The sequence below is a fragment of the Saccopteryx leptura genome, chromosome 10, assembly GCF_036850995.1.
Source record: "Saccopteryx leptura isolate mSacLep1 chromosome 10, mSacLep1_pri_phased_curated, whole genome shotgun sequence".
Taxonomy (NCBI): Eukaryota; Metazoa; Chordata; class Mammalia; order Chiroptera; family Emballonuridae; genus Saccopteryx; species Saccopteryx leptura.
Genome location: NC_089512.1, coordinates 36,742,476 through 36,761,325, shown reverse-complemented (window position 1 = coordinate 36,761,325; position 18,850 = coordinate 36,742,476).

Sequence of the window (18,850 nt, the reverse complement as noted above, 5' to 3'; positions counted from 1 at the left end):
AAAAAAAAAAAAAAGAATGTGTCTCACGGCTAATTCAGGCAGTTAGAGGAATAGTATAAGGATGCTAATTCTGGGCTTCTCAGGCCACATCCCGCAAAAGGGGCCCCAAGCAAATTGGTGATTTGGCTCCTCTGATTTTGCCAATTGGATTAAAAAAAAAATAGGTCAGGAATGCCCTGAAATGGAACTAACAATACATGAGCATAAATTTAAAGGACTTTTAGATACTGGAGCTGATGTATCTGTTATTGCTAAGCTACATTGGCCTCCTTCCTGGCCCACTCATGCAGCAGCCACAGAATTACAAGGTATAGGGAAGAGTAAATCCCCTCAACAAAGTTCTAGTTTTCTACATTGGGAAGATTAAGAAGGTAATTCTGGATTTTTTTTAGCCTTATGTGCTCCCTGGATGGCCAGTTAATTTGTGGGGTAGAGATGTTTTGATAAATATAGGAGCATTGCTTGTCAATCCTAATAGTTTAGTCAGTACTCAGATGCTTGATTGGGGATTTTTGCCCACCAAGGGACTAGGGAAAGGACAGCAAGGAGTTCTCACCTCCATAGAAGTGGCACCCAATACCAGAAGGTGTGGATTAGGATATCAAAATTTAGGATAGGAGCCTTGGTAGCTCCTGCTACCTCAATAATGCATTGTGCAGACCCAGTTACTTGGAAATCAGATAATCCTGTATGGGTAGACCAATGGCCCCTTTCTCAGGAGAAACTTAGGGCAGCTGCTCAATTGGTACAAGAGCAGCTACAGCTTGGGCACATTGAACCATCTAATAGCCCATGGAATACACTTCCATATTTTGATCTTGTTGCCTCCTGGATTATCAAGGAGCACTGTTGACCCTTACAGCTTTTAGGTTTTGAGCCTCAAAATTATTGTTGTTCCTTTTTTCAAAAGGTCAACAACAATGGCTCTGGGAAACTTCCACTAAATGGCAAATTGCTCTTGCAAATCAATGGACAACTTTATACTGAAACTGTCAACTTAAAATCAGCTCAAAGTCTAGAATTATATGCCATTATCATGGCTTTTCAGCATTTGCCATATTCCCCCTTTAATCTATACACAGACAGCAAATATTTACTTATGGTGTTTCCACTATAAAGACTGCGGTCTTAGGGACAAATGCTGATGAACTATTTCAGCAGTTCCTCCTTCTTCAAAGACTTGTATGTCAACATAGAGCTCCATGTTTTATAGGACATACTCGAGCTCAATCCATGCTCCCTGGAGCTTTAGCAAAAGGGAATGCCCTTTTTTTTTTTTTTTTTTTTTTTTTTTGTATTTTTCTGAAGTTGGAAACGGGGAGGCAGTCAGACAGACTCCCACATGCACCCGACCGGGATCCACCCGGCATGCCCACCAGGAGAGGATACTGTGCCCATCTGGGGTATTGCTCTGTTGCAACCAGAGCCATTCTAGTGCCTGAGGCAGAGGCCACAGAGCCATCCTCAACGCCTGGGCCAACTTTGCTCCAATGGAGCCTTGGCTGCGGGAGGGGAAGAGAGAGACAGAGAGGAAGAGGAAGAAGAGAGGTGGGGTGGAGAAGCAGATGGGCGCTTCTCCTGTGTGCCCTGGCTGGAAATCGAACCCGGGACTCCTGCATGCCAGGCCAACACTCTACCACTGAGCCAACCAGCCAGGGCCTAGGAATGCCCTTGTTGATCAAGCTACCCAAAAGAAAATTATTTGGAGCAACCATGACAGATCGAGCAATTCAATCTCATACTATTCATCACCAGATCGCTGCAACCCTGTGTAAACAGTTTCAACTTTCTCAGGAAGCATCGTGGCAGATTGGAAAATCCTGTCCAAGGGGTCCTATACTACAATCTGCCCCTTCATTTGGAGTTAACACTCAAGGACCCATACCAGGACAAATTTGGCAAATGGATGTTACTCATATACCTTCATTTGGCAAACAGTCCTATGTCCACGTTACAGTGGATATATATTCTGGATTTATAGTAACCTCTGTCAGAACAGGAGAGGCTGCTAAACATGTTATATAACTCATTGTCTGTATGCATTGTTCTATTATTGGATTTCCTAAACTGGTTAAACTGACAATGCTCCTGCATATGGAGCAAAAGCATTTACTGTATTTTGTCAAACCTTTTGAATTATGTGTATTTCTTACAATCTTTAAAGTCAAGGTATTATTAAAGTTTACCCAGCAAATATTTTAAGGTCAGTTTAAAAAAATTTCAAAGGGGGGAGTCATATCCTGGAACTCCTTCGGGTCTACCATATCATGCTTTTTACTTAAAAAATATTTTAAATTTCTTTTGAATGCTGATGAACAGGAGACGCCAAATATTTTTCTCCTGCAAACTACTACCTTCTTTATTTGATCCAGCTAATAACACTGTTTTGTCTTTTTCCAAATAGCTCCAGATATATGGAAAAGATTTATATAGGTGGATGGGGATCCTCAAACCCCTCAGCAAGATCTTCTGAGCATGGCTTTTAAGATACCAAGAGGCAGAAAAAGCCCAATAGAGATCAGGGGAACTACCAGCTTTTAGGATATGCCCTTAAAGGCTCCAATGCCCCAAAGGGGTCTCATAGGATGCCATATGGGTCCTGCTTCAATAGTGGAAAGGAAGGTCATTGAGCTAAAGCCTGCCAGACTTACATGCCTCTGCTGTGAGGAAACAGAGATACTGGAAAATAGGCTTCCCCCTCGCTCCTCTAACAGAGGGTTCAGTCTCTTCCAGCCCTGCTCCAGCCACCTATGACCTAACCTTGCCCAGAATGCTGGGGTTTGCCACTGAAGGCTGAAGGTGCCCAGGACCGTCGGCCCCATCTATGACACTGTGGACGAGCCTAGGGTATTTCTTCCAAGAAGCAAGTAAACTGATCTCATTTGTACAAGGGCCACTTAACTATGTCTTGCCTGAATTGTCAGGTTTTTTATTCTTCCCTCAAAGATCTCTGATATGGGTGTTGATAGTCCTATTTTCTGCTGCTTTGTTTAATATATAGTGTTTCCTTTATTCCTCCTACCTCAATGCCCCACTCATATTTCAGGCTGGAACCTACTCCTAATTTAGAGCTCTCTTTCCCCCCCTTTGCCAACTTCTATTATGAATCTACCTTTGCCACCTAGCTTAGTGTATCCCAAGGTTCTCTTTACCAAGCCACAGTCACAGAGCTCCATGGAAAAGCAACCTGGTCTCATCTCTCCAGGCAGAGGAGAACAGAAGCTCCATCTCCACACATGCTGCAGATGGCTTTTCCAGTCTACCTGAATCATTACTAGCTAGAAGCAGCAGTCATTGGGACTTGGACTTGAGCTGCAAAGTATAGAATGGTGACAACAATTCCAGTGCCATGCGAACTTTTCCTGGTGTGTGGACTTTTCCTGGACTCCTGCTCCTTGTGACAGCTCCTAACAGACTGAACTGGGGTTGGGTTGCATTTTTCAGGGATTTGGCATGGTGTTGGGGCCAATTTGGACTTGGTGAACATGTTGAGGACACTACTCTTTTATGGATTCTTGCTGTATTGTCCAAGAGTTTGCTTAAAGGCTTTAATCACTGTAAAAAAAAATAGAAGACTGGATAAAGAAGATGTGGCACATATACACCATGGTATACTATTCAGCCATAAGAAATGATGACATTGGATCACTTACAACAAAATGGTGGGATCCTGATAACATTATATGGAGTGAAATAAGTAAATCAGAAAAAAACAAGAACTGCAGGATTCCATACATTGGTGGGACATAAAAACGAGACTAAGAGACTTGGACAAGAGTGTGGTAGTTACGGGGGGTGGGGGGAGGGAAGGAGGAAGAGAGGGAGGGGTGGGGGAGGGGCACAAAGTAAACTAGATAGAAGGTGACAGAGGACAATCTGACTTTGGGTGATGGGTATGCAACAGAATTGAATGACAAGATAACCTGGACATGTTTTCTTTGAATATATGTACTCTGATTTATTGATGTCACCCCATTAAAATAAAAATTTATTTATTAAAAAAAAAAGAAAGCTCACTTTGGAGTCTCTTTTATTAGTCTCTTTCATGACTTAATCACTTCCCAAAGGTCCCACCTCCTAACACCATCACATTGAGCATTAGGATTTCAATATATGAATGTTGCGAGGACACAATCATTCAGACTATAGTAATGGCATTTCAATTTTAAAAATTTAAAGTCACAAAAAATGGCCTGACCAGGCAATGGCACAGTGGGAAGAGCATTGAACTGGGATGCAGAGGACCTAGGATCAAAACTCCGAGGTCACCAGTTTGAGCATGGGCTCATCCATCTGGAGCCCGTGCTCACCAGCTTGAGCACAGGGTTTCTGGCTTAAGCATGGGATCATAGACATGACCCCATGGTCGCTAGCTTGAGCCCAAAGGTTGCTGGCTTGAACCCAAGGTCGCTGGCTTGAGCAAGGGGTCAGTCACTCTGCTGTAGCCCCCAGATCAAGGCATATATGGGAAAGTAATCAATGAACAACTAAGATGCTGCAACAAAGAATTGGTGCCTTTCATCTCTCTCCCTTCCTGTCTGTCCCTATTTGTCCCTCTCTCTGACTCTCTCTCGGTCTCTGTCAAAAAAAAAAGTCAAAGAAAATGATTTTAAAATTTAAAACCCAAGCAAACCTTGGCCAGTTGGCTCAGTAGTACAGTATCAGCCCGGCATGTGAATGTCCCAGTTTCGATTTCCAGCCAGGGCTCATCTGCTTCTTCACCCTTCCTTCTTTCCTTTCTGTCTATCTCTCTTTTCCCTTCCCACAGCCAAGGCTTCATTGGAGCAAAGTTGGCCGAGGTGCTGAGGATGGTTTCATGGCCTCTGCCTCAGGCACTAGAATAGCTCCAGTTGCAATGGAGCAACACCCCAGAGAGGCAGAGCATCTCCACCTAGTGGGCTTGCTGGGTGAATCCTGGTCGGGTGCATGCGGGAGTCTTTCTCTCTGCCTCCCTGCTTCTCACTTCAGAAAAAAATACAATAATAATAATAATATTAATAATAATAATAATGAGACTGTTTTAAGGGCTTTTATTACACCTCAGGAAAATCCAGTAACAAAGTTTTGAAAATTAAACTCATCTTTGAGATAAGCTGAAGCATACCATATTAAGTAGTTTCTGTGGTCCACACAGTCAGTTCAAACCAGTCAAGTCATTAACCACCCCACTACATCTGTCTCTGAAGAAGGTTTGTCATGAGAACAATGAAACTGGAAAAAAAAGTGTTTTTTAATTTTCCAAATACACTGCTCACAAAAATCAGGGGTATTTCAAAATGAATATGAAGTGATAAAATGTCCCCTAATTTTTGTGAGCAATGTATATATACTAAGTTTTTAGCCTCAGCCTCATGCAGATAAAGAGAATATATTAATACTAAGTAGCCAATCCAAACCTTATTAAAAGAGGTGCCTTAGCAGGAAATTATGAAGAATGATGATAATTTGTGGAACCATAGAAATAGAAATAAAGATTAGATTTTGACTCCTATACTACAATCCATTTTATTTGGCCTTACTTAAAGTGTTTAAAAAGCATTTAATTTTATCTTCATAGGAATAAACGAAGTAAACATATGGCTTTGAGTTGTAACAAAGAATGAATACTATATTGAATAGCCACCATAACCAAGATTAAGGTAATTTCAAATAAATCCCATTTAAAACTTATATGAAAGCTCTAGCCACATTATAGTGTGTGGTCTATTTTTAATGCATCTCCCTATATACAATAGCTTCTATTTATTGTAGTAGAAGAATCAAGAATAAAAATGACACAGAACAGATAGGAGCCTTATGGCACATTATTTCCCAATAGTCCCTTCCTTTAGTGATTGAATTCACTGCATCTTCCTTAGTAAGGCAAAATGGTAAGTAGCTTAAATTCAAACAACCATGCAGGACATAGCCAACTTAGCAGCAGAGGGTTGAACAAAGAAACTCATAAGGATTAGGAGAGATATTAACCACCATGAAGAAACAACAGAAGATAAATAATAGAATCTCACTTACCAAACAGGCCTCTAACTATGGGGACTATTTCCCTGATATTTTTCTCAAATGATACATTAAACAGAAAAGCCTTAGAAAAGAAACACATTTATTTGGGTGAAAGAAACATAAATAAAATAGTTACATGATATAGATAATGCTAAGACCAAAGACAATTTAGACATTTGATGCATGCAAGTCAAAACTTCTGCAAAAACCTAAACTACAGTGCAAAGGAGTTTAAGTCTTTTACAGAAAGCCTTACAACACTGCTGTCCACTAGAAATTTCTACAGTCATAGAAATATTCTATATTTGTTCTGTCCAGTGTGGTAGTTATTAGCCACACGAGGCTAGCTGAGCACTTAAAATGTAGCTAATGTGAATGAGGAACTGAAGTTTTAATTTTACTTAAGTTTAATTAATTTACCATATTTTTCACTCCATAAGAGGCACTTTTTACCCCAAAAAGTGGAGGGGAAAATGCCCATGTGTCTTATGAAGTGAAAATACAGTATTTTATTAACTATTTTAACATATCATTTGGTTCAAAATATTTTTTTTATTATATTTCTCCTTAAAACCCTAGGTGTGTCTTACGGTCAGGTGTGTCTTATGGAGCAAAAAATATGATAAACTTTAAAAATAACCTAAGTGTGACTAATGTCCATTGAATCAGGCAGTATATTCTTAGAAAGAGACATTTGAAAGTGATCTTATCTTCAAAGAAACCCCTGATGGACTTTTGAACCTTAATTAGACATGTCTATGTGGTTTAAAGCCCTGGTCCCCAAACCCCAGGCCACGGACCGGTACCAGTCCGTGGGCCATTTGTTACTGGTCCACAGAGAAAGAATAAATAACTTACATTATTTCCGTTTTTTGTTTGTTTGTTTGTTTGTTTTTTACAGAGACAGAGAGAGAGTCAGAGAGAGAAATAGACAGGGACAGACAGGAATGGAGAGAGGAGAAGCATCAATCATTAGTTTTTCGTTGAGCATTACGACACCTTAGTTGTTCATTGATTGCTTTCTCATATGTGCCTTGACCGTGGGCCTTCAGCAGACCGTGTAACCCCTTGCTCGAGCCAGAGACCTTGGGTCCAAGCTGGTGAGCTTTTGCTCAAACCAGATGAGCCCGCACTCAAGCTGGCAACCTTGGGGTCTCGGACCTGGGTCCTCGGCATCCCAGTCCGACGCTCTATCCACTGTGCCACCGCCTGGTCAGGCTTATATCCATTTTATTTATATTTAAGTCTGAATGATGTTTTATTTTTAAAAAAATGACCAGATTCCCTCTGTTACATTCGTCTAAGACTCACTCTTGATGCTTGTCTCGGTCACGTGATACATTTATCCATCCCACCCTAAAGGCCAGTCTGTGAAAATATTTTCTGACATTAAACCGGTCCGTGGCCCAAAAAAGGTTGGTGACCACTGGTTTAAAGAGTTCTATTTGTTGTCCACACCTGCAGTTCCCAGGGGGAAACTTACTGCCATGTGCAATGAAAGTTTGCCCCACAGTTATAAAATGGGTTGTGACATTTGGGAACACTCTCACTCTTCCCCTTGGCCCATGAGATTACGAAGGCATGGCCTTACACAGGCCTTTATCTGATTCTTGGATTCTAAACCAAGAAAATAACAAGGTCTTCTGGTGGGTTTCTTGAGAAGAAAATAAAATAGGTCTAAGAGCCTGGCCTCCTTTTTGCAAAAGCTTGTTGCTCTTACTAACAGATTTCTTTCCTGTGGTCAGATAATCCACATGCTATAATGCTACAGAATAACACTATAATCTCTTCCAAATAAATACAGCCCTTAATGGAAACCACCCATGGAGTCTAGGCAATGAAATTCACTTCAACTAACAAAAGCACTAAGTTTTTGTTATGAACAAGGTCATAAATATAAATAGTGATGAAATGCAGATTTAATTTATTCAACTAATAATGACTGCCTTGACCAGTTAGTAATAATAAATTAACAATTCCTTGAGATGTCATGAACTGTATCTTGGCTTAATGGAAAATCATGCTGTAATCACTTAGTAATATCTTCCACAGGTTCACAAACAGTGACTTTTGGCTTCTTCAATGTCTATCTGCCATCCCTGTGTAAGGCAATGTAGGGATACACTGTTGAAAACAACATAATCTGAACACATTTGCCAATAAATATCCTATAAGAAAGCATTATAGAGGAGGAAGAGAAAATGGTGATGGAGTAGAAGGATGTTACAACTCCCACCTCCCAGAACCAAAGTAGATTACAACTTAACTTGGGAACAATCATCTTGAAAACCCAAATTTGGACTAAACTAAGAAGAATCTATAAGCAAGGATAACTGAAGAAACCACACTGAGACTGATAGGAAAGGCAGAGACGCAGAAAGGATGCCCCACTCCCAAGAGCAAGCAGTAGCCTAGAGGGTCTCTCATAGTGGGGTGGGTTGCCTGGAAAATTGTAGGTCCTCAGCCCCAGGACCAGAACCCCAGCCTAGAGCCCTAGAAACTAGAGGTGTACAGACAGTATTTAGCTGAAAGAAGAGCCGGGTTACTGTTTGCAAGAGGGAGACAGAATTCTCAGACTCAGGCTCCATCTTAAAGAAACCGTGCAGAAAACCTCATTCACAGCCACTTACCCAGGGCTCCAGGAGCGGGAAGCACTGAGAAGACTGGAATTGCAAGAGGAGAGTGTAGTTAGTCTCAGAGGCACAGGGAGAGACTGTGGGGGACAGCCACCATAATCCCTGTACAGGGTCATTCCCCAAACCTAAAGTGGCCATTTTTCCTGGTAGAACCAACAACAGCAAAGGGAAGCAATTACCCCACCCACCAGAGGCTCTCCTACTCCAGTCAGTGCAAAGAGTCGCTTTGAAGCAGGGGGCGCATCAGGGACACAGGTTCTGAGTGCTGAGGTCTATGCTACACCACCTGCTCATGCTGCTGAGTACCCTCCAAAGGGCAGGGAGGCCCGGCTGTGGCAGAGGCAGCCAGCAAGGTGTCCCACATGGCAGCAGGGGGCGGCGCCAGGTGAGATGGCCTGCACTCCTGTGGGTGGCGGCCTGCGCTGTGGCCTGTGAACCTATGCACCTAGCAGTGTCAGTGCTCAAGTGCCCAAGGAGGTAACACTGGCAGCGGGCCAGAAGAGAGACCACACCTCGGGGATAGAGAGGCCACACACACTGGCCAAGAGTAGATAAAAGCAAGCCTAGGGGGAGAAAGAAGATGGTGCTAGAGTAGGCAGACGTACCAACATCTACCTCCCAGAACCAAAGTGGATTACAAACTAATTTTAAGAACTATCATCTGGAAAAACCAACTTTGGACTAAACTAAGAGAACTCTTCAATCGAGGAACACTGAAGAAGCCACACTGAGACTGGTAGGAAAAGCCGACATGCCGAGAGGGCTGCCCAGCTCCCCAGAGCGAATGGCAGCCAGGAGAAACTCATGTGCGGGAAGTGAGTTTAGCAGATAGGGGAGGATCCTGAGCCCCAGGAACAAAGCCCCAGCCTGCAGCCCCAGAGCCTAGAAAAGGTGTATGGACAGAATTTAGCTGAAAATAAGGCAGGATACTGTTTGTGAGAAAGAGACTGATTTCTCAGACCCAGGATTCTTCTTAAAGGGACCACGCAGAAAACCTCTCTCACAACTACTCACCTGGGGCTCTGGGGGATGGGGAGAGAGGAGAGTACCACAGTAGCAGGAAGAGAGTGTAATCTAGGAAGCATAGGGAGAAACATTTTGGAAGACAGCCACCCTAACCCCTGAAACAAGTCACTCCCAAAATCTAAAGTGAATATTTCCCCTGGAAACAGCAATACCAGCAAAGGGAAGCAGGACACTAGCCAAACAAGCTTTCCCGTGGCACTCAGAGCAGAGTCACTTAGAAGGAGGGAGCTTTCCGGACTACAGTAGGGAGTGTTAGGGTCTGAGCTGCAGTGCCCGCACCCCACATGGCAGAAGGCTCGCCCGAGGGCAGGTGGCAGCGGGACACGGAAGCATGGTTCTGTTGGCAAGGGAAAAAGCCAGCTGGCCACCACTGGGCCCAGGTGTGAGCTCAGTCTTGCCCGGCTGGGGAGGAGGGGGCGTGCAAAAGCGGTCAAGCCCAGCTGTGGGCAGCCTGCAATCCAGTCTGCGGGAGGAGGGTGGGAACCCCAGAAGGGGTGGAGACCGGCCCTTGAGCAAGTGCACAGGAGCACAGCCTTGCCCCACCCGCAGAACCGAGGCTTGTGGTTTGACTTGAGAGCCAGCTCTTCCCACGGGGGTGGAACCAAAAACCCAGAACAGGCAGAGTCCCACTATTGAGTGTGGGCACGCAGTCCTGCCTAGCCTGTGGAGCCAAGGCTTGCAGCCGTCCCATGAGCGGGCTCCTCCTGCAAGGATGGGGCGAAAGCCCAGAAACAGGCAGAGACCCGCAGCTGAGCAAAGGTGCTCACCACTGCCCTCAGGGCCGAGCATAACGTCAACCACGGGGGCGGGGCAAAGGCCAAGGCCACCAAGGCTAGTACATCCAAACACGTAATCACAGCCACTCCCATGAAGGAGAGGTGGAAACCACAGCAACAGCTCCAGTGGGCAGGCACCAGCAACGCCCATACCCAAACGCCCTAGGCAGCAACAGAAGATGGGGTGGTGGGCCTGCAGACAGACCATACCTAGGGAACAGAGGCCATACCCAGTGGACTCCAGTGGCCAAAACCTTCCTTTATACAGAGAAAATGAGAAGGCAAATGAATGCAAAACAAATGAATCAAGAGAAATCCCCAGAAAAGGACGTAAATGAATCAGACACAACCAAATTACCAGATGCAGAGTTTAAAATAATGATTGTTAGGATGCTCAAAGATATTAGAACAATAGATGGTCATTACAAACACCTAAATAAAGAGATAGCAAATATAAAAAAGGACATTGAAATAATAAAAAAGAATCAGTCAGAAATGACAAATACAATATCAGAAATGAAGAACACAATGGAAGGAATTAAAAGCAGGATGGATGAAGCAGAGAATCGAATCAGTGAGTTAGAGGACATGATAAATGAAGGCACGGAAGCAGAGCAGAAAAAAAAGAGACTCAGAAAGTCTGAGGAAACTCTAAGAGAGCTCTGTAACAACATGAAGAAAAATAACATCTACATCAAGGGGTTCCTGAAGAAGAAGAGAAAGAACAAGGGATAGAGACTTTGTTCAAGCAAATCATAGCTGAAAACTTCCCTCAATTAACGCAGGAAAACATTTCACATGTTCAAGAAGCACAGAGAACTCCATTAAAGAGAAACCCCAAAGAAATCAACACCAAGACACATCATAATTAAAATACCAAAGCTAAGTGATAAAGAGAAAATATTAAAAGCTGCTAGAGAAAAAAAGACTATCACCTACAAAGGAGCCCCCATAAGGATGACTTCGACTTCTCAACAGAAACACTTGAGGCCAGAAGGGAATGGCAAGAAATATTCAAAGTAATGCAGAACAAGAGCCTACAACCAAGACTACTTTATCCAGCAAGGCTATCATTTAAAATTGAAGGAGAAATAAAAAGCTTTCCAGTCAAAAAAAAACTCAAGGAATTCACTACAACCAAAACAAGGCTGCAAGAAATGCTAAGGGGCCTGTTGTAAACAGATCAAATGAGAAAAAGAATATAGCAAAAGAGGAATACAGTTTTAAAGAATAAAATGGCAATAAACAATTACATATCAATAATAACCTTAAATGTAAATGGATTAAATGATCCGATCAAAAGACATAGGGTAGCTGCGTGGATAAGAAAACAGGACCCATACATATGCTGTCCACAAGAGACACACCTTAAAACAAAAGATGCACATAGACTGAAGATAAAAGGATGGAAAAAATTATTTCACGCAAACAGAAATGAAAAAAAAAGCTGGGGTAGCAATACTTATATTGGATAAAATGGACTTTAAAACAAAGACTATAGTTAAAGAAGGTCACTACATAATAATAAAGGGAGTAATCCAACAGGAAGATATAACCGTTATAAAAATCTACGCACCCAATATAGGAGCACCTAAATATATAAAGCAGACTTTGATGGATTTAAAGGGCAAGATTAACAGCAATACTATAATAGTGGGGGATTTCAATACCCCACTAACATCACTAGATAGATTCTCAAGAAAGAAAATTAACAAAGAAACAGCAGACTTAAAGGACATACTAGATTAACTCGATTTAATAGATATCTTCAGAACCTTTCACCCTAAAACAGTAGAATATACATTTTTTTCAAGTGCTCATGGTACATTCTCTAGAATAGACCACATGTTAGGGCACAAAAGCGGTCTCAACAAATTTAAGAAGATTAAAATCATATCGAGCACTTTCTCCAATCACAATGGCATGAAACTAGAAATCAAGCACAACAGAAAAGCTGAAAAATACTCAAACAGGCCCTGGCCGGTTGGCTCAGTGGTAGAGCATCGGCCTGGCATGCGGGGGACCCGGGTTCGATTCCCGGCCAGGGCACATAGGAGAGGCGCCCATTTGCTTCTCCACTCCCCCCTCCTTCCTCTCTGTCTCTCTCTTCCCCTCCCGCAGCAAGGCTTCATTGGAGCAAAAGATGGCCCGGGCGCTGGGGATGGCTCCTTGGCTTCTGCCGCAGGCGCTAGAGTGGCTCTGGTCGCAGCAGAGCATCGCCCCCTGGTGGGCAGAGCGTCACCCCCTGGTGGGCGTGCCAGGTGGATCCCGGTCAGGCGCATGCGGGAGTCTGTCTGACTGTCTCTCCCTGTTTCCAGCTTCAGAAAAATACAAAAACAAACAAACAAACAAAAAAACAACCCAAAAAATACTCAAACACTTGGAAACTAGCATGTTATTAAATAACGAATGGGTAAACAATGAGATCAAAGAAGAAATGAAAAATTTCCTAGAAAATAATGATAATGAGCATACATCAACTCAAAATTTATGGGACACAGCAAAAGCAGTCCTGAGAGGGAAGTTCATAGCATTACAGGCATACCTCAAGAAGCTAGAAAAAGTTCAAATAAACAACTTGACCCTACATCTAAAAGAACTAGAAAAAAAAACCAGCAAGTAAACCCCAGAGCTAGTAGAAGGAAGGAAATAATAAAGATCGAAGCAGAAATAAATGACATAGAGGCTAAAGAAACAATACAGAGGATCAATGAAACCAGGAGCTGATTCTGTATGGAAACAAAAGAGAACACGAATAGCCTCAGCAATCTTGAAAAGGAAGAATAAAGTGGGAGGTAACACACTTCCGGATATCAAGTTATACTACAAGGCCACTGTACTCAAAACAGCCTGATACTGGCATAAGAACAGGCTTATAGATCAATGGAACAGAACTGAGAACCCAGAAATAAACCCACACTTTTATGGACAACTGATATTTGACATAGGAGATAAGAGCATACATTGAAGTAAAGACAGCCTCTTCAACAAATGGTGGTGGGAAAATTGGACAGCAACCTGCAAAAAAATGAAACTAGACCACCAACTTACACCATTCACAAAAATAAACTCAAAATGGATAAAAGACTTAAATGTAAGCCATAAAACCATAAGCATCTTAGAAGAAAACATAGGCAGTAAGCTCTCTGACATCTCTCGCAGCAATATATTTGCCGATTTGTCTCCACAGGCAAGTGAAATAAAAGACAGGATAAACAAATGGGACTTTATCAAACTAAAAAGTTTCTGCACAGCTAAAGACAATAAGACAGAATAATAAAACAAACTACACAATGGGAGAATATATTTGACAATGCATGTGATAGGGGGTTAATAACCAAAATTTATAAAGAACTTGTAAAACTTAATACCAGGAAAACAAACAATCCAATTCAAAAATGGGCAAAAGAAATGAATAGACACTTCTCCAAAGAAGACATACAGATGGCCAATAGGCATATGAAAAAATGCTCAACATCACTAATCATTAGAGAAATGCAAATTAAAACCACAATGAGATATCACCTTACACCAGTCAGAATGGCGCTCATCAACAAAACAACACAGAATAAGTGCTGGCGAGGTTGTGGCGAAAAAGGAACCCTCCTGCATTTCTGGTGGGAATGCAGACTGGTGCAGCCACTGTGGAAAACAGTATGGAGATTTCTCAAGAAATTAAAAATTGAATTGCCTTTTGACCCAGCTATACCACTGTTAGGAATATAACCCAAGAACACCATAGCACTGTTTGAAAAGAAGAACTATACTCCCATGTTTGTGGCAGCATTGTTCACAATAAGGAAGATCTGGAAACAGCCCAAGTGTCTGTCAGTGGACGAGTGGATTAAAAAGCTTTGGTACATATATACCATGGAATGCTACTCAGCAATAAGAAATGATGACATCGGATCTTTTACAACAACATGGATGGACCTTGATAACATTATACTGAGTGAAATAAGGAAATCAGAAAAAACTAAGAATTATATGATTCCATACATAGGTGGGACATAAAAATGAGACTCAGAGACATGAACAAGAGTGTGGGGGTTACAGGGTGGGGGGAGGAGAAGGGCACAAAGAAAATCAGTTAGAAGGTGACGGAAGACAATTAGACTTTGGGCGATGGGAATGCAGCATAATCAAACGTCAAAATAACCTAGAGATGTTTTCTCTGAACGTATGTACCCTGATTTACCAATGTCACCCCATTAAAAATAATTTTTAAAAAAGCCAGCCTAGGACTGCAGGTGATATTTACAATGGCATCTGGGCCCAGCAGAGGCAGGCACCAATTCTGGATTGCCTGTAGCTCCAAGAAGTTTGCTAAGGGCCAGTCATTAGCAGTGACCCCCATTGATCTGGGCCAGGTTCCAGGCAGGGAGGTCCAGGGCTGGCACATCGAGTGGCCAGATATGGAGAGCATCAGCTCAGGATCTAACAACTCTAATTAGAGTGGTATCTTAAGGAAGGGCTCCTCACACCTGACCCAGCTAAGGCATAGAAAACACTGACACAAATAGCAAAAAGAGAAGTAGCAGCAGACAAGTAGCCTACAGGGGATTACAAACAACAGCTGAGGCCAAGCCAAGAAGATCTAGAAACAACACAACTGAAATCTGGAGGCAGACAACACCAACCCTATACTCAGCTAGCTACACAAAGAGCACATCCAAAGGAGCAGTCTAGATACAGATAAAATGCGAAGACAGAGAAATGCAATCCAAATGAATCAAGAAGAGAAATCCCCAGAAAAAGAACTGAATGAGATAAAGAAAATAACCAAGATATCAGATGCAGAGTTTAAAATAATGATTGTTAGTAATCTCAAGTATCTTAGAGCAACAATGGATGGACATACTAAGCACCTAAATAAAGAGATAGCAAAGACCAAAAAGGACATTGATATTATTTTAAAAATCAGACAGAAATGGCAAATCTGAAATGAAGACTACACTAGAAGGAATTAAAAGCAGGCTGGAAAAAGCAAAGGATTGAATCAGCGATTTAGAGGACAAGATAAATGAAGGCATGAAAGCAGAACAGCAAAAAGAAAATAAAATTAAAAAGTCTGAGGAAACTCTAAGAGAGCTCTGTGACAACATGAAGAGAAACAACATCTGCATCATAGGAGTTCCTGAAGGAGAAGAGAACGAACAAGGAATAGAGAATCTGATTGGAAAAATCATAGCTGAAAACTTCCCTAAATTGATAAAGGAAAACGTCACACAAGTTTAAGAAGCACAGAGAATCCCATTAAAGAGGAACCTAAAGAGACCTACACCAAGACACATCACAATTAAAATACCAAAGTTAAGAGATAAAGAAAGAATACTAAAAGCTGCAAGAGAAAAGCAGTCAATCCCCTACAAAGGAGCCCCCATAAGAATGATATCCGACTTTTCAACAGAAACACTTGAGGCCAGAAGAGAATGGCAAGAAATATTCAAAGTAATGCAAAACAAGAGCCTGCAACCAAGACTTCTTTATCCAGCAAGGCTATTGTTTAAAATTGAAGAAGAAATAAAATGCTTCCAGACAAAAAACAAAACAAAAACAAAAACTCAAGGAATTCATTACAACCAAACCAATGCTGCAAGAAATGTTAAGGGGGGGGGGAGAAGAAAGAAATGTTAAGGGGCCTGTTGTAAACAGAACAAAGAAGGAGGGGAAATCTAGAAAAAGAGGAATGTAGATTTAAAGAATAAAATGGCAATAAACAACTACATATAAATAATAACCTTAAATGTAAATGGATTAAATGCTCCAATCAAAAGACATAGGGTAGCTGCATGTATAAGAAAACAGGACCCATACATACACTATCTACAAGAGACCCACCTCAAAACCAAAAATACATATAGACTGAAAGTAAAGGGATGGAAAAAAATATTTCATGCAAATGGAAATTTAAAAAAGCTAGGGTACCAATACTTATATCTGACAAAATAGACTTTAAAACAAAGGCTATATTAAGGGATAAAGAAGGTCACTACATAATGATAAAGGGAGCAATCCAACAGGAAGATATAACCATCATAAATATATATGTGCCTAATATAGGAGCATATATATATATATATATATATATATATATATATATATATATAGCAGATTTTCATGAACATAAAGGGCAAGATCAACAGCAATACTATAATAGTAGGGAATTTCAATACCCCACTAAAATCACTGGATAGATCCTCAAGAAAGAAAATTAACAAAGAAACAGCACTCATAAAGGACACAGTAGATCAATGGATTTAGTAAATACCTTCAGAACCTTTTGCCCTAAAGCAGCAGAATATACATTATTTTCAAGTGCTCATGATACATTCTCTAGGATAGACCACATGTTAAGATACAAAATGAGTCTTATTGAATTTAAGAAGATTCAAATCATATCAAGGATCTTCTCTGATCACAATGGCATGAAACTAGAATCAACTACAATAGAAAAACTGAAAAACACTCAAACACTTGGAAACTAAATAGCATGTCATAAAATAATGAATGGGTTAAGAATGAGATCAAGGAAGAAATAAAAAATTTCCTTGAAACAAATGAAAATAAACATAGAACAACTCAAAATTTATGAAACACAGCAAAAGCAGTCCTGAGAGGGCATACATTAAGAAACAAGCAGCCTGACCAGGCAGTGGCACTGTGGATAGAGCATTGGACTGGGATGCAGAGGACCCAGGTTTGAGACCTTGAAGTCACCAGTTTGAGAGCAGGCTCATCTGGTTTGAGCAAAGCTCACCAGCTTGGACCCAAGGTCGCTGGCTTGAGCAAGGGGTTACTCGGTCTGCTGAAGGCTTACAGTCAAGGCACATATGAGAGGGCAGTCAATGAACAACTAAGGTATGGCAACGAAAAACTGATGATTGATGCTTCTTGTCTCTCTTCGTTCCTGTCTCTCTGTCCCTATCTATCTCTCTCTCTGACTCTCTCTCTATCTCTGTAAAAAAAAATAAAAAGAAATAAAGAAAGAAAAAGGAAGCAAGCAAAAGCTCAAATAAACAACTTAACCCTGCATCTGAAAGAACTAGAAAAAGAACAAGTAAAGCCCAGAGGAAGTAGAAGCAAGAAAATAATAAAGATCAGAGCAGAAATATAAAACATAGAGACTAAAAAAACAATACAGAAGATCAATGAAACCAGAGCTGGTTCTTTGAAAAGGTAAACAAGATTTATGAACCTTTAACCAGACTCACCAAGAAAAACAGAGAGAGGACTCAAATAAATAAAATTAGAAATGAGAGTGGAGAAATAACAACTGACACAGCAGAAATACAAAGGATTGTAAGAAAATACTATGAAGAACTGTATGCCAAAAAATTAGACAACCTAGGTGAATGGACAAATTCCTTGAAACATATAATCTTTCAAAAATCAATCTGGAAGAATCAGAAAACCTGAACAGACCGATTACAACAAATGAGATTGAAACAGTTATCTAAAAACTCCCAACAGCCCTGGCTGGTTGGCTCAGTGGTAGAGCGTCGGCCTGGCATGCAGGAGTCCTGGGTTCAATTCCCGGCCAGTGCACACAGGAGAAGCACCCATCTTCTTCTCCACCCTTCCCCCTCTCCTTCCTCTCTGTCTCTCTCTTCCCCTTCCACAGCCAAGGCTCCATTGGAGCAAAGTTGGCCTGGGTGCAGAGGATGGCTTCATGGCCTCTGCCTTAGGCACTAGAATGGCTCTGGTTGCAACAGAGCAACTCCCCAGATGGGCAGAGCATCGCCCCCTTGTGGGCATGCCGGGTGGATCCCAGTTGGGCGCATGCGGGAGTCTGTCTGACTGCCTCCCTGTTTCCAACTTCAGAAAAATATAAATAAATAAATAAATAAATATAAATAAAAACTCCCAACAAACAAAAGCCCTGGGCCTGATGGCTTCACAGGCAAATTCTACCAAATATTCAAGGAAGAACTAACTCCTATCCTTCTCAAGCTATTTCAAAAAATTCAAGAGGAGGGAAGACTTCCAAGCTCCTTTTATGAGGCGCACATAATCCTCATTCCAAAACCAGACAAAGACAACACAAAGAAAGAAAACTATAGGCCAAAATCCCTGATGAACTTAGATGCTAAAATTCTCAACAAAATATTACCAAATTGGATTCAGCAATACATGAAAAAAATCATACATCATGATCAAGTGGGATTTATTCTGGGGAGGCAAGGCTGGTACAATATTTGCAAATCAATCAATGTGATTCATCATATAAACAAAAGGAAGGATAAAAAGGGCATGATAATATCAATAGATGCAGAAAGAGCATATGATAAAATCCAGCATGCATTTATAATCAAAACTTTCAGCAAAGTGGGAATACAGGGAACATACCTCAACATGATAAAGGCCATCTCTGACAGACTCACAGCCAACATCATACTCAATGGGAAAAAA